The sequence below is a fragment of the Saccostrea cucullata genome, unplaced genomic scaffold (assembly GCF_032062105.1).
Source record: "Saccostrea cucullata isolate Sc308-1 unplaced genomic scaffold, CSIRO_AGI_Scuc_v1 ctg750, whole genome shotgun sequence".
Lineage (NCBI taxonomy): Eukaryota > Metazoa > Mollusca > Bivalvia > Ostreida > Ostreidae > Saccostrea > Saccostrea cuccullata.
The window spans coordinates 227,857-241,950 of record NW_026926229.1 but is presented as its reverse complement, the minus strand read 5'-3'; the positions used below and the strand labels follow the sequence as shown (position 1 = coordinate 241,950).

General features: G+C 36.6%; 1 long non-coding RNA gene across 1 annotated transcript in view; it reads right to left on the bottom strand.

Annotated features, from left to right (window-relative positions):
• LOC134271173 (uncharacterized) overlaps positions 1–14,094 on the bottom strand; it is a 37,488-nt gene that overhangs the window by 14,889 nt on the left and 8,505 nt on the right. The window contains exon 2 of the long non-coding RNA XR_009992971.1: positions 6,080–6,572. This is a non-coding gene — a long non-coding RNA (uncharacterized LOC134271173). The remainder of the gene's footprint in view (positions 1–6,079; positions 6,573–14,094) is intronic.

Below are 14,094 nucleotides of genomic sequence, written 5' to 3'. Positions count from 1 at the left end.
CCACCCCTCCAGGCGTTCATCATTTGAACAAACTAGAATCTACACTACCTGAGGATGATTCCATATAAATATCACTAATCATAGCTTTGAAGTACTTGAAAAGAAGATTTTAAAAGGTTTCCCTATATATCCCTATGTAAAACTTGGGTCGGCCATTTTGGCCCCACCCTAGCCACGGGGGTCATGATTTGAACAAACTTGAATCTACACTACCTGAGGATGATTCCACATGAGTTTCATCTTTCCTGACCCAGTGGATCTTCAGAAGGATTTTTCAAGATATTTCCTATATATTCCTATGTAAAACTTGGGTCGGCCATTTTGGCCCCACCCTTGCCCCGGGGTCATGATTTGAACAAACTTGAATCTACACTACCTGAGGATGATTCCACATGAGTTTCATCTTTCCTGGCCCAGTGGTTCTGGAGAAGAAGATTTTTAAAGATTTTTCCTATATATTCCTATGTAAAACTTGGGTCGGCCATTTTGGCCCCACCCTTGCCCCGGGGGTCATGATTTGTACAAACTTGAATCAACACTACCTGAGGATGATTCCACATGAGTTTCATCTTTCCTGGCCCAGTGGTTCTCGAGGAGAAGATTTTTAAAGATTTTTCCTATATATTCCTATGTAAATTTTGGGTCGGCCATTTTAGCCCCACCCTTGCCCCGGGGGTCATGATTTGAACAAACTTGAATCTACACTACCTGAAGATAATTCCACACGAGTTTCATCTTTCCTGGCCCAGTGGATCTTCAGAAGGATTTTTCAAGATATTTCCTATATATTCCTATGTAAAACTAGGGTTGGCCATTTTGGCCCCACCCTTGCCCCGGGGGTCATGATTTGAATAAACTTGAATCTACACTACCTGAGGATGATTCCACATGAGTTTCATCTTTCCTGGCCCAGTGGTTCTGGAGAAGAAGATTTTTAAAAGATTTTTCCTATATATTCCTATGTAAAACTTGGGTTGGCCATTTTGGCCCCACCCTTGCCCCGGGGGTCATGATTTGAACAAACTTGAATCTACACTACCTGAGGATGATTCCACATGAGTTTCATCTTTCCTGGCCCAGTGGTTCTGGAGAAGAAGATTTTTAAAGATTTTTCCTATATATTCCTATGTAAAACTTGGGTCGGCCATTTTGGCCCCACCCTTGCCCCGGGGGTCATGATTTGTATAAACTTGAATCAACACTACCTGAGGATGATTCCACATGAGTTTCATCTTTCCTGGCCCAGTGGTTCTCGAGGAGAAGATTTTTAAAGATTTTTCCTATATATTCCTATGTAAAACACGGGTCGGCCATTTTGGCCCCACCCTTGCCCCGGGGGTCATGATTTGAACAAACTTGAATCTACACTACCTGAAGATAATTCCACACGAGTTTCATCTTTCCTGGCCCAGTGGATCTTCAGAAGGATTTTTCAAGATATTTCCTATATATTCCTATGTAAAACTAGGGTTGGCCATTTTGGCCCCACCCTTGCCCCGGGGGTCATGATTTGAATAAACTTGAATCTACACTACCTGAGGATGATTCCACATGAGTTTCATCTTTCCTGGCCCAGTGGTTCTGGAGAAGAAGATTTTTAAAGATTTTTCCTATATATTCCTATGTAAAACTTGGGTTGGCCATTTTGGCCCCACCCTTGCCCCGGGGGTCATGATTTGAACAAACTTGAATCTACACTACCTGAGGATGATTCCACATGAGTTTCATCTTTCCTGGCCCAGTGGTTCTGGAGAAGAAGATTTTTAAAGATTTTTCCTATATATTCCTATGTAAAACTTGGGTCGGCCATTTTGGCCCCAACCTTGCCCCGGGGGTCATGATTTGAACAAACTTGAATCTACACTACCTGAGGATGCTTCCACATGAGTTTCATCTTTCCTCGCCCATCGGTTCTGGAGAAGAAGATTTTTTAAAAATGCCATTAATTTTTAACAAATTTATGATTATCTCCCCTTGGAAAAGGGCGTGGCCCTTCATTTGAACAAATTTGAATCCCCTTCACCCAAGAGTACTTTGTACCAAGTTTGGTTGAAATCGGCCCTGTGGTTCTTGAGAAGAAGATGAAAATGTGAAAAGTTTACGACAACGACAACAACGACGACGACAACGACAGACGATGGACAAATTTTGATCAGAAAAGCTCACTTGAGCCTTCGGCTCAGGTGAGCTAAAAAGAGTGACAATTGTTTAAGTTCATTAATTCGTTTCTTCTTTTTTATAATTCTAGTCTTTGATAAGTAGATGTAAAGGTCTATAGGGGGCACTAACAGAGGACAGCTTCAAGCAACTTAGCATTTATCATAATAAAAAGGGGCCAATTTGATTGTTCAAAACTATGAAAATTCTTTCTCTCTCATACATTTTACTGTACTTAAAAATTTCTTGTTTTCATCTGTTTTTTAATTAAGGTTTTCCGTCTTAACGGTAGACCTTATAGCGATTCTATTGTTTCTTATTATTATTATTATTATTATTTTTCTGACGCGATTTCTCAAAGACTACTGGATGGAATTACATGAAATTTTCAGGACAGATGTGTTGTTAAATTGATTTGATACATCTGAGAGATTTTTTGGAAATTCGCTTTCGGTGCCAAGTTATGGACCTTTTTCTGATTTTTAAAATGTCATTTTGTCTACGGATTTTCTCAAGAACAGTAAAAGATATCAATGTGAAACTTTCAGAGATCATAGATGAAGATAAATACTATCCAGGACGCGACATTTCGTTTGTCGTCATTACTTTCGGTCGCCACCGGAAGCCAATGTAAAAAGTCCAATTTTTCAATTTTTTTTGTTTTTCAATATTTTTCGGTTATTTTTGGTATATTAATAGAGACCTTTCTTATAATGCTTACTTTATAATTTGTTTAAGTATTGATAGATCTAAAATCTAGATATTAGCATTTAAAAATCTTAAGCATTCCAAAATGGCCGCTCTATCTGTAAAGTCCGACATTTCGCAATAGGGGTTTAAGGAGGCATCTGAGCGTTTGCTTAAACGAAAGTAACACAAGGACAAATGAAATATAAATTAAAGGAGTACTTGGCACGTCGTAGTTACGTTGCAATTCTGTGTCAAACTAAGTTCTTCTTAAACGTCTTCTATAATTGATTTTGGTTGGTTCTTAAAGTAGAAAAAGAAAAGACTAAATGCGCAAATGAAATTCGATACCTAATATCTTCTGATTGCACCACGGAAAAGCAGATCTCAAATCATTGTTACAAGTAATATTTTTTTCAAAATAGAATATCAATGAATACAGTAAGAAAAAAACTTACCCAATTTTTCCCCATGCACACTTGTGCCATATTAAACTAATAGAAAAGACAAAATAAAATAACCATATTTTTTAGAAGATCGCTTAACGGCGTTTATATTAACATTATTGTCTCAAAGATCTTATTCAAGTTATTGAGCACAAACGGTATCCAATGCCTTGACCGTCGTAAGGTGAACCATTCTTTTTGGCGAAACATTTGAATCTCTTCATGAATCGGGATAGTTGACTTTGGCGATAAACATGAAATTAAAAAAAAAAAGTTAAAATTCATAGCCGCTTCACTGTTTTAGTGTTACTTGCCTAATGCTATATGGAGTTTGTGAAATGTATTAAATATACTTTCTAATCATCAAATTTTAGGCTATATGAACGTTTTTTTTTTTTTTATTTCATTGAAGCTATCACACCTATTAAATAGAACATTACCAAGAAAAGACGCGAAGATTAACTCGTGGCGTTTGGCGTGAAATTATGAATAGTGACTTAGCCTTTCATAATTCTAAGACAAAAGCACTTTATACAGAGGTACTGTATATACAAGAAGATTCAGAGAAGAGGTCCCAATAGCGTACGTTATATTTAGCGCGTTGGATTTTCATTCTGGCGACTTGGATTCAATCCCCCTCTGTGCAATATTTTCAGCTAGATTTTAGGGTTTTTTTCCGAATCGGACGGAAGACCTATCGTTGCTCGCAACGAAATCGTATCTAGTTAACTCATTTATTATTGAAATTTTCAACGTCATACCAGTTATGTAAATACATAATTATATGAATGCTTTGAGTATAGCATAGACATCGAGACTGGGCGAAGGGCCAGGGGAGGGAATGGGGGGCTAAGCCCCCCACTTATTTTGGAAAGATATATACATCGTATAAGCATTGAAAATGCAGCGTACCCTTTTTAGGTTTATTGCTCCCCTCCCCCGTTTGTTACCGACACCTATGTATTGGAAAGATAAAGATTTGGACTGAGGGATCTTATACCCGTCTTCTCCTCTTTTCGACAGGCGTAAATCAATTCATTTTTGAGGTTAGGGTTAGGCTTAGTTTTTTGAAAGATAAATAAGTAAAATAACAAATAAAATCTTTCCATGACTAAAATATGATTTTTTTTTTCAAAGTGCGTTAAGTGTCTCCATGGTAAAATATATTGATGTAGAATCTTAACGCACTTTGAAAATTTTTTTCAAAGTGCGTTGAGTTGGTCCCAAATTTAACGCACTTTGAAAAATTTTTTCAAAGTGCGTTGATATTGTCCCAATTTTAACGCACTTTGAAAAAATTTTTCAAAGTGCGTAATTTTTTCAAAGTGCGTTGCCACAGGGCATAACAATTTTTGTTAAAATTGGTCCTTATGGAGGGTAATCGTGTTCAAAAATCCAGACTTGTAAGTTTGTAATTCCAAACTTGTAAGTTTGTTAATCCAAACTTGTAATCATATCAATTTCATCGTCTACATTTGTAAGTAGGTAATTGCGACATCCAAGTATGTAGTTCCAAACATACAAATGTGTTGACTTTGAGTTTATATATTTTGAATGTGTGTATCTTTGATGTTGTAAACTTTGTTTTCCGGAATTTATATTTCCGCACTAGGAATGAAACACAAAGACAATTCACAACTCTACAAATCTAAAGTCTACATGTTTATCAAATTTTGTTAGTGCAAAACTATGGAGGGGCATAAGTGCCATAAATCTTTTTAAATTTTCTTGTTTTCATTTTTATTTTTTAACTTTTTGTTTTCCAAATTGAATAAATTCTAGAGGCTTCATTTTGATTTTAACTTTCTTTTTATTTTTTCTAGTTTTATTTTATTTTCTTCATTGCTGTAGGAACCAATGTTGGAGGGGGGGGGGGGAGGGTGCCCAAATAATTTTGCCAATATACAGAAAACTATAGAAAATAGTGGCTAAACTTTTGTGACTCCTCAATAAAAACGTCTGAGGACTTTTTTTTCTTCGGTGGTGGGGGGTTAGTTGATAGTGCCCCAACTGAAAATTTATGGCTCCCCCCAACCCTTCAACTGAAATTGTTTCCTACGTGCCTGTTCTTTATTTTACTTGGCAATTTAGCTTTAATTTGTACAAAGTGTATTTTGATTCCATTTGATATTTTGAATCATGTTTCACTATACCTTACTTATTACTATTTTTTGGTAGCAACTATAAGAAGAATGGAAAGTTTGAATAAGATAGTATGACTAAGAATCTGAATAAAATTCAAACAAAAAGAGGTGCTACCGCCTTATTTTAAACAAAGAGGTCTTGCTCAAACAGTCTAGTCTATCAATACAGCATATGACTTTGCTGTTCTTGATAATAATATTTCTTTATAAACATTTTGTTCTTATATATTACTTTGTAATATTTTGAATTTAAATCTTCAATACATGAGGATGCTTAAATTAATATGACTACACACATCTTTTCTGTTCTTGGGATTTATCCCCTTATTTTTCAATGTAAACCTTTGATCCACCAGTGTCAGGCCTCACCCTTCCCTTAGAGGTTATGATTTGAACAAATTTAATTCTACACTACCTGAGAATGCTTCCATATAAATACTAATATCACTAATCATGGCTTTGAAGTACTTGAGAAGATGATTTTTAAAAGATGTCCCTATTACTCCTACGTAAAACTTTGATTTGCCATTTTGGCCCCTTCCTTCCCCCGGGGGTCATGATTTGAAAAAACTTGAATCTACGCTACCTGAGGATGATTCCATGAGTTTCATCTTTCCTGTCTCTATTCTTGCCAAGAAAACGTACCTGTACCTTCGAGGGCTTGTGTACCACTTCCACCATAGAAAGGGGGATGTTGAGCAGACGATCATTGTACCAGAACAGAATTAGAATGAAATTGTCTGATGATTGTTCAGACTGCTGCCAGAACTGGAACCATGAGCTTTAGTCCATTACAGATGGTCCAGATCTGCTTGAAATGGGCAAGCTGGAATATTCATTTGGTCTCTGTTGGGAACATGTCTGCTTGAAATGGGCAAGCTGGAAGATTCATTTGGTCTCTGTTGGGAATACGTCTGCTTGAAATGGGCAAGCTGGAAGATTCATTTGGTCTCTGTTGGGAATATGTCCTGGCTGCAGGGCCTAGAGGGAATGTTCTTGAAGCTGTGAAGTAAAAAGTTCCGTTAACCTATGGGGATGCTAGTGTCCATTGTAACTAATGCCAATAAAGATGTCAGTGGTTTTGTTTGACAGTTTTTTGGCCGCACCCCACTTCAGAACAGCAAATAGTTCACCCCATCTGAAACAATTTTGAACGATGTAAGAGAAAGTCACTGAAAATGAAAGGGAAAACGTTCAGAACATAGTCAATTGTACACTAAAGTACTCCTAGAGAGCTGAGGAATGCATGCTGGCATTAGAGCTAATCTCCTTTGGGGCTCAGAAAATATATCATTCCCATACAGCGAAACAATCAAGGGAAATGTCCCACAGAGCTTTTCTATAGTCAAAATCATAGTCCAATAAGACTGCATGAATTCCCATGCATAGTCATACAACACAAACGACGAAGGGAGGCTGACAAAATGTATGACCATGGTGAAGATTGTGTCCATGGTTAAGGTTGGGAAAAAAACACTGAATCAATTATCTTGACGTACAGTCTTAGTAAGACACAGACACCCCAAAAAATTAAACAAGAGGTCCAAGGGCCTTAACGCTCACCTGATTATAGTACAAAACTGTAAAGGTTCCATAGAAGTATAAAAAAAATTAACTGATACATGAAGCAATGTTGCCCAATAATTTAAACAAGAGGCCCAAGGGCCTTAAAGGTCACCTGAGTATAATAAAACAATTCAGAGGATTCATAGAATATAAAACAAACTGAAAGATGAAGCTTTCCCAAAAGCAAGAGGAATAGGATGATCAGGATCACTGAAATAATTAGTCTAATATTTAATAACAACTCCTAAATCAATTTCCAATCTGCCCCCCATTTGTCACTATCACCAAGACTATAAACGTATTCTATGTGTACATATCAAGGATCGAAGAAGAATGAAATTACCACAGTATTATCGCAAATCTCGCTTGAGAGTATACACTCGGACCAAAATAGCATTGCGTTAAGTGATGACACTATTGGATTTGACAATTGAACAATTTGAATCACGGGTTTCATTTTCTAAAACAAAATTAATTGCTTGATTAGGCCCAATCTCCTGCGGTGTCCATTGCCTGTATAAGTTAAAAAAGTGTCCAACGGCCTAGCCTTATTGTTTGATTGTCTAAAATCATTGTTGACTTTTTGAAAAAGATATATATAAAATCATTTTTTAGCATGTGATATATTCCTTAAACAGACTGTACATGAATATCATTCGATGGCGCACGCTATCCTAAATATGTATTTCTGCCGATTTCCTTATTTATGGCATTTTCCATTTTAAGTGTTTGTTCGCTTTATGTTCTGTGCGACTTTTCAGTACATTAAAATTTTTTTTTCTCTCCATATTTTAGCCATTGAGCTATTCCATTGAGTTGGCAAACACATGCAATGTGGGTATTACAGGAAATCATGTGATTACCCAGCTGATGGCGGAGCACTTGTAATTCAGTGACAAAATATAAATTCATAGGTGGTAAAACATGTAAAACATCGGATTTATTCAAAAGTTTACCGTTTTATTGTCATGACTGTCAAAAATACCATATATTTTAAATGTATATGTGCTACTGCATACCCATTTCAACGGCTGCCATGACAACTAATAAACATGCGACTAGAAAAATCTAAATCCTTGTGCTTTTTTTTTTTTCATGCAGTACACATTTTACTGTTATGGCTAATATTATTCATTAAAAATAATAAATATCACTTATAAGTCTTGTTTAAAATAAATAATGTAACAAAACTTACCAAATCTAAGTATGTTTAACTTTATTGATGTACTGAAGAAAAAAAAAACAAGAAACGGCCATGTTAATGTGCCCAGGGAACATGCACCTATACAAACATGACATGTATCAAGCTACCAGTTCTGAAACATATCTTATTTGAGGATCATTAAACAGATAACCCACACTCACAATAATTTAATAAGGTATTACCTATAGGTCTATTAAATACTTAGTTCAACAGAAACCACTTTTTTGCCGTTTTCTCCAGTTGTTCCATATCTTTCTTGGAAACATTCCATATTTTCGGCTGTACATTTGAGAATGAGGACGGGCCTATAAACAAGAGGCCCAGGGGCCACAGCGCTCACCTGAGGACACTGGCTAGGAAAAAGCACATATCAAATCAGAAGTAAAAGTTTACTGAGATTGGGGGGGGGGGGGTGAATTTTAACCCCCCTAGGGGATCATGATTTGAATAAACTAAAATCTAAATTACCTGAGGATGATTCCATATACATGTAAATATTACTAATCATGGCTTTGAAGTACTTGAAAAGAAGATTTTAAAAGGTTTCCCTACATATTCCTATGTAAAACTTTGATCAGCCATTTTGGCCCCACCCTACCCCCGGGGATCATGATTTGAATAAACTTGAATCTACACTACCTGAGGATGATTACACATGAGTTTCATCTTTCCTGGCCCAGTGGTTCTTGAGAAGAAAATTTTGAAGATTTTTCCTATATATTCCTATGTAAAACCTTGATCGGCCATTTTGGCCCCACCCTACCCCCGGGGGTCATGATTTGAATAAACTTGAATCTACACTACCTGAGAATGATTCCATATGAGTTTCATCTTTCCTGGCCCAATGGTTCTTGAGAAGAAGATTTTTTAAAAAAAATTCTTTATTTCCTATGTAAAACATTTATCAGCCATTTTGGCCCCACCCTGCGCCAGGGGGGTCATGATTTGAATAAACTTGAATCTACACTACATGAGAATGATTCCACTTGAGTTTCATCTTTCCTGGCCCAGTGGTTCTTGAGAAGAAGATTTTTAAAAAACGCCATTAATTTTTCTCTAATTCATAATTATCTCCCCTTGGAAAAGGGCGTGGCCCCTCATTTGAACAAATTGTAATCCTCTTTACCCAAGGATACTTTGTAGCAAGTTTGGTTGAAATTGGCCCAGCAGTTCTTGAGAAGAAGATGAAAATGTGAAAAGTTTACAACGACAACGACTACGACGACAACAACGACAGACAACAGACAAATTTTGATCAGAAAAGCTCACTTGAGCCTTCGGCTCAGGTGAGCTAAAAAGCACCAATGTATCTTTGTTGGATTTTGCAATTGTGTTTCAGTCAGATTCATCAGTGTCATCACTCAATGCATCATAATTTCAGTGGAAGTGTATACTTTCAAGCAAGATTTGGGATAATCCTTCAGTACTAATTTTAACCCTTACATGTCATTTCTCACATTTGCATTTCATGATCTTTGAGGAACATTTTAATAAGTTATTTTTGTCTCATTTTTATTTTGTCTATTATTAACAAGTCTATCTGATCATTAAAACTATGAATTAAGTAGTTTTTGTATAATACAATAAAGAGCAAGAGCCACTTTGGGCCTTATTTTGCCCTGATGATATCTGAAAAATCAAAACCACTCAGTTTAGGTTGCAAATAGTATTCAACACTTGGAGTGTTGGTGACCACGATCTATTAATCATGACGTACTTTTCCCTCTAGTCAATGCATTATGACATCATAAAATGTGTAATTTTCCTCATATTCCCTAAATTCCTTTGAAAATGGCCTAAAGTTGAAGTATAAGATCGTAAGTTGAATCGCAGCTGTCTTTGCATGTGTGTGTTTTGCGACCACGAGACTGTTGCTCAACATGTCTCATGTAATCTTGCAACGTTTCACTATCATTGCTTGATTTATCAGCTTCAATTGCCATGCTTTGCAACAGGTATATATACCGTATATAATTATAAGCATCTTAACTATGTCAACTGAAGAGCGTCGGAAACGGTTATATATATACCCGGCCCTCGGACTCGCACGAACATTCATACTATGGAATGCATGAGCGCACGAGCACGCATGTCCGATCGTTTTGTCGCACGCTCAATCGTCCGATTACCTGATCAGTCATGCAATCCTATCGCATTATCTTACAACACTCGCTTTCATTCTACAACAGTCGCATATAGACACAAGATGCAACGTGAATCTACAGTCAATGGACAAAAGAATTTGTCATTTTAATGGCGTTGCATTGTTTACGTTCAAAACAGGGGTTTTAAATGGAGATTTGTATACTTAAAATTAAAGTTACTTACCTAATATTTGTTCAGATTTCCCTTCATATGGATTACTTCTTTAATCTGATCTGGAATGGATGCGTAGAGGCTGTGGACATATTCCAAGGGGATATTTTCTGACACTTGTCTAATTGCCTCAAACAGCTGATCGCGACTTTTAATAGTTGCGGACATGCCTTTAAGCTCTCTTTTGATCTTCAACCAAATGTTTTCAATCACACATAAATCTGGAGACTGAGCTGGCCAGTCGGTGCAGTTCATATTATTTTCATTCTTTTAGTTTTTCACTACGAGAGCCCTATGTACAGGGGCATTATCGTCTTGGAAAACATAGCCTTTGTTCGGAAAATGTCTGGAAATTACAGGCCATAAATTATTATCAACTACAGTCAATTCTCGAATTATTGCTATTCGATTCATCGCCATTTTCGCAATACCGCCATGATTTCCCAAGAATGTTTTCCTGCTATATAAAATTCTCTTTATAACGCCAAATTCGCATACCGCCATCCGCCACCGTTTTCACAACAAACATCAATTTTTAAGTGTCAATTATCTCGATATACCGCCACAGGTGCATGTGGTCAGTGAAGCGCGGCTAATTAGTTGACGCTATCCCTGTTGTGAAGTATGCAAAGGCAGAAAAGGTACATGCAATTAAGTAATTAAACAAGAATTAAATAAACAAGAATTTTACCATGAACTGTTATAATAATTTTGTTTTCTGTTTAATAAAAAATCATTTAGTCACGGCTTTGCCATGAAAGTGGTCGTTGTTAAAGTACGCTGATAAAGATATTATGTTGATGATCTCTGGTTTAACAGTCATATTTAAACAATGCAAAGTTTGCTGAAAAAAATAATTATACAGTGTAAATTGTGAACGTTTCATTAACATTGATGCCATAAACAATGAATTTATTCAAGAATTCATTTTAAATTACGTACTATCAGCAATATATCACGACGATCAACACAGCATTTTTTTTTCAATATCAGACATGCAGATTTACATGCATACACATGTACTTGATGTCTTTATTTCATTACGGCACATTTTGTTTAAGTGAAATTGTACATTGAAAAAAATAATTATTTGAAGTATTTTTAAAAATATTTTTTATACATGTACATCTAATAATAATAGAAATGCTAAATGGTATTTCTAAGAACTGTAACTCTACTTCTTTTTTTCTAAAACATGGGAAATTCAATTCAATGCCAAATTCGTTATACCGCCATGATTTCTAAATTACAAAAGGTGGCGGTTTAACGAGAATTAACTGTATTTCTAAGAATTTGAGTGCATTTATATTACCTTCGACAGGTACAATAGATCCCATACCATCAAAACACATGCATCCCCAGATCATAAGTGTTATCCTCTTTTTCGATGGCGGACAAATCAAATGGGAACTGTTGGCTTTGGTGTCCTTTCTCCATACATATACATGGTTATCTGTCCCGATAACAATCTGATTTTCATCGGAAAATATATATTTTTTCCATTCTTTATCACTTTTCCAGTTTTTTCGTTCTTGAAAGCATTTTATCTGCTTTTTTCTGTTCACACATCAAACCACCACAGTCTTCCTTGCACTTTTCCTTTGAGCCCTTCTTCACGTAATTTTCTAAATACTGTTCTTTTCACTAAATTGTCTTCCTCTTCCTTCGTTCAGTTTGTTTTTCAAACTGTTAAAGTGTCCCTTCTGTTTGCATTAGCGAGATGACTCAACTTCGTCTTGTCCCGAGGTGTAAACAGAAGTCGACGGCCAGATCTCGGTTAGTTTTCGACAGTACACAGTCTTTCAAATTTATTCAAAATACTCATGATTGTTGACCTTGGTATACCAAAGATTCTCACCAATTCAAATTTATTTGGAGTGTGATGTGTAGATTTTACAATCATTTCTTTTACCTCTCTGCTTCACTCAACTGATTTACGCCCCATATTTTCCACTGATGTTTTTCAGTGTTTAATGTTTATAGAAACACAAATGACTAAATGACGTCACAAAATCGTGACATAATTTCTCCAGTCTCTTTACTGAAAGTTTCATTCTATTTTATTTATTCTATAAATAGCGGGGGTGAAAAATATCCGCAATAAAAATGACGAATACTTTTGTCCATTGACTGTAGCTCTTTCTTGCCTAATTTTCTTATTCTATTAACATCTAAAAATACATTATTAACAGTGATGAATTATCAAAAGTGGATTGCAAAGGGGAATAACTTCTGTCAGTAAAATACAAATTTATAGAGCCTTGACCAGGACAAGAATATTTCACAAATGGTCCAGATGTTTAAAAATCTGGTAAAAATATCTTTTCTTATTAAAACATTTACTTTGTTTGCTTTTGATATGCCAAGGCCCAGTAACAATTTTCATAGAAATAATACATTTTCACAACAGATTCAACACAGCCCTAATACACCCAAAACCCCTGTCACACCGGGGCTGCGTCCTCACGGCGACTGCACGGCGTCCTCAAAAAATGCAAAACGCCAACGTGATCGCAGTAGAGTCTCCTACAGCGCTGTGACAATGCGGCGAGATCTCCGCTGAACGCCATAGGATCGCGTAGGCTCTCCTAGAACGCCAGGGGACGGCGATAACTTTGGGCATGCACAAAGTATGCGCCGTGTGATCGCGGTCTGATAAGAACGCAGTAGAAATGTAGTATGATCGCCGTAGCAGCGTAGTGAGATCTCCAACAGTGTAGTGGGAGCTCCGTACCAACACCGTGAAGATGCACATGATCGCGGCAGGAACGCAGTGATAGTAGACTGCACTTCCATGGAGACCTCACAGAGATGTCACGGAGTCCTTGGAGATGTCACTGCATTTCTATCGCGTTTTTACGGCGCTTCTAATGAGATTAATTGTCTTGTGATTTTTTCAATTGCGATTACATGGCGACAGCACGGAGTTGTCACTGCGATCATTGCGCTCCCATGGCGTTTCTACAGCATCCATTGGTGTTGTTCGAGCGTTGTCAGCCAGCTCACAAAACGAGAGCAATGGGATCATATTTGATCAGCAATTTAGGAGCATTTAAGTGAAAAAAAATGGAAGAGAAAATAACACCAGAACTTGTTCTGTTGTTTCACTTAAGTTTTGTAAAAAACTTTTCAATGTGTATATTTTCTTTTTACATTTAAATAAAATCAAAGAAAATCTAACAACACATCGGAACCGATAAAATTGAAAAAAAGGAGTTAAATCATAAAACTATTAATAATTTATAAGTATATTATTTAAATAGAACATTTTTAATTATTAAGAATATTTCTTGGCATCTTTTCATCGTGTAACTTGAATCTTTAAACAAAAATGTTTTACATTCCTTCTGAATGTACATCAATGAGTATAGAACGCATTGTGAACGTAGTGTGAACGCAGCCAGCGCAGTGAGAATGCCGTGAACACGAGGTGAAAACTCCTAACGCGCCGTGAAAACTCCGCGGAAGCGCAGTCAATCGCCAAGAGATCTCCGTGGGAACGCAGTAGAACGCCATGAGATCGCCGTAGAATTGCGTCCGTCGCCGTAGGGATGCCCTGACATCTTCATATTGT